Below are 3,466 nucleotides of genomic sequence, written 5' to 3' on the forward strand. Positions count from 1 at the left end.
GCAGATATGCAGTATTTCCAGTAAAGCAGAGTCATAGATTGCCTTATATGCAAGGCGTAGATCACCTCTGAGTAGTCTGTATGAAACAGACTAAAGTGACAGCAATTTCAGATGATCCACATAAGAAGAGATGCTGAAGACCTTGAATTTTCTTTGTGAGGAACCTTTGTAGTCTCTACAATTGCTGCATGTGCTTGGATAGGTACATACCAGAAGGGGAGTTGTACTCAATTACTTGCCTGATGAGGGAAGAGTACAGAGAGGTTATAACTTCTTTTCCTCTGGATGCAATGCCCTTACTTATGAGATGAGCAATACAGAATGCCCTTCTTACCACTGTGGAGACATGGTGATCAAAGGTAAGGTTACTGTACTAACCTATGTGCCCAGGTCTCTCATCACTGAGTGCCTACTTAGGGTGTTTCTTATTGATGTGGTAGTTAGCAGGAAGATCGCACTTACTGAAAGGGATGATAATATATTTTTTTGCACTGAGTTTAAGGCCATAACTTTGGCACCAATAATTTGTTTGTGTAAGACCCTCTTGCAGGATGTTGATATCATTTGGAGATTCTATGTCAGCTCCCAGTTTGCAGTCATCAGCAATCTTTGTCAGCCACAGACCTTTAGTTTTAGCTTGTACTTCAGAGAAATAGATTTCAAACAGTAGAGGTCCCAGGACTGATCCCTGTGGAAAACCACTTGTTACAGGCCTGCTGTTGGAGGTGGATTCCCCTAATTTGACTATATGAGTTACATCAGTGAGCCACTTAGTGACCCATCTAATGATATAAGGGTTGATACCTAGCTGGGTGAGTTTGTCAATGATTCCTGAGTGGGGGATAGTGTCAAAAGTCTTGGCTAAGACTGTTGTTATTTACTGTGGACATATTTTGTGTTGTGGGCCCTGCTTATCAATGTGTACATGTATTTTGTCCATCAGTTTGTCTGTGCCAGTTTTAATTCTGCCAGAAGACTGACCTATCTGCCTTGTTCCCCTTAACTTCATTTTAATGCAGTTGTTTCATAGCCAGAGAAATTCAGCTTTGCCACCAAACAGCAATCCTTCCAACCTTCTTCATCTACACAAGGAGTGCAAGGTGCAAGTTTATTAAAGCATGCACTTAAAGAGGGAATATGTGTCCCTCTCTCCATGATTACAAATTAAAGACAACCCCAAAATCACACTATAATACAGAGTGCATCTATGTGTGTGTGTGTGTGTGTGTGTGTGTGTGTGTGTGTGTGTGTGTGTGTGTGTGTGTGTATGTGGGAGTGTATGTGTATATATAAATATATATATATATATATATATATATATATATATATATATATATATATATATATATATGTGTATATGTATATATCTATAAACTCATCAGTAGCCTATCGAAAGGAATACAAAAAAATTGTTTTTTGCAGGCCCACCCCACCCCCTGTTAATTATATATACCAATTCTGAAACTGCACTACAGTAAGGAAAGCACAAATTCCCTAATCCCCACTGTACCATAATCTCACAAAGAAACATTGCTGGCATGTTCAGTTAGCTGATTTCTGAACAGCTATGCCAGTATTTTCCCAGATATGACAACTTCTTGGTCACCTATATATCTATCCTACTATAGATAATCTACAGATAGATAGAAAGATAGATGGATAAATTATATATGTGTACATATGGTTCTAGGTTATAACACCGACAGCACACAACATCGACAACTACATCACCGACACCACATCATCGACAGCCCACAAACACGACACCACACACACTCAACACATCATCACAACAACCAATAAACAAAACAAATTCCCTGACCAAAAACCACACACACAACACAAGCACACCTAAATCCTAACAAACAAACACTAAACCTTACATACACAACTATCCACTACCCTAACTGAAACCCTAACCCTAAGGTCCGTCACTATCGCACACTAACCTAACCCGCCCTGACCCTAACTCACTTAACCGCCCTAACCCAAACAAAGTCACTACTGCACCCTTACCTAACTCGCGCCCTAACCCTAACTCACTTAACCCGCCCCTAACCCAAAACATCCACTACTGCACCCTTACCTAACTCGCGCCCTAACCCTAACTCACTTAACCCGCCCCTAACCCAAAACAGTCACTACTGCACCCTTACCTAACTCGCGCCCTAACCCTAACTCACTTAACCCACCCCTACTCCTACAGACCGCCAACATCGCACACTTACCTTACTCGCACCCTAACGTCCGTCACTACCGCATACTTACACATCCTTTCCCCATCTCGGTGTTCTCCGCGTCGGTGTTTCATCCATCGATCTTCTCGCGTCGGTGATTTCGCTGTCAGTCTTCCCATCTGTCGACGTTATAACCTAGACCCGTACATATATATATATATATATATATATATATGTCTACTTCTAAATTTCAACGTTTCAAAACTTCAAATTTCTTATGGTTGAGACCATAAGATCGAAGTTTTGAAACTTCGAAATTTAAATAAAAAAATAAAAACAAAAAAATCTTTTTTTTTTTTTTTTTTTTTTTTTTCAGGGGGGCAAGGCCCTTGCACCCCCACACCCCTGCTAATAAAATATACCAACTCCAAGATGGGAAGTCTATTCCAGAGAAGCAGCAGTCTCTGGGTGACATTTCTGTCTCTCCAGCATGTTCTGTTAATGTCACAAGCTAGGTTGATATCCCTAGAGAGAGTGACTCTTGTGCCATTTGACTTGTGGATGTACAGCATTTCTATTAGGGCAAGGTTGGAGATTGACCTATACTCCAGCCACAAGTCATCTCTCAGTAGCCTATAAGATAAAGAGTAAAGTGACAGGGCTTTCAGCCGGTTCACATAGGTCATGGTTTGGAGTAACTGTATTTTCTTAGTGTGAAACCTCTGAGGTCTCTCCAGCTGCTTCAGATATTTGGTGAGACACATACAAAAGGGTGTATTATACTCTATTAGTGGTCTGATGAGGACCGAGTACAGTGGAGTTATAACATCCTTTGAACTGGATGCTATGCCCTTACTTATGAGATGTGCTACATAGAAGGCTTTCATTACCTTTGGGGAAACTTGGTGGTCAAAGTTCAGATGGCTTTCAACCTGTGTTCCCAACTCTTACATCACTGGGTTGGAACTTAGTGGCATGCTGTCAATATTGTAATTTGTAGAGAATTCCGTTTTGCCAAAGAGAATAATAATGCATTTTTTGCATTTAATAGAGGCTGCTGCTATGCTGGTAAACACTCATGCAAGCAGTATAAATCAAAGTTGTAGTAAATCAAAATAGCAGGACTGAGCGAAAACAAGTGTAACACTTAAAGTTCAAAGTACTTTATTATCAATAATTAATAAGATAAGCGCTTTCGCTGTGTACTTCATCAGATCTTACATTCATTCTAAGATTCCACATCTTATATATACACAGGTTTTAAACAATTAACCAATCAAGTAAGTTAA

This window comes from Protopterus annectens, chromosome 8.part0, assembly GCF_019279795.1.
Source record: "Protopterus annectens isolate FY-2018-M chromosome 8.part0, PAN1.0, whole genome shotgun sequence".
NCBI lineage: Eukaryota > Metazoa > Chordata > Ceratodontiformes > Protopteridae > Protopterus > Protopterus annectens.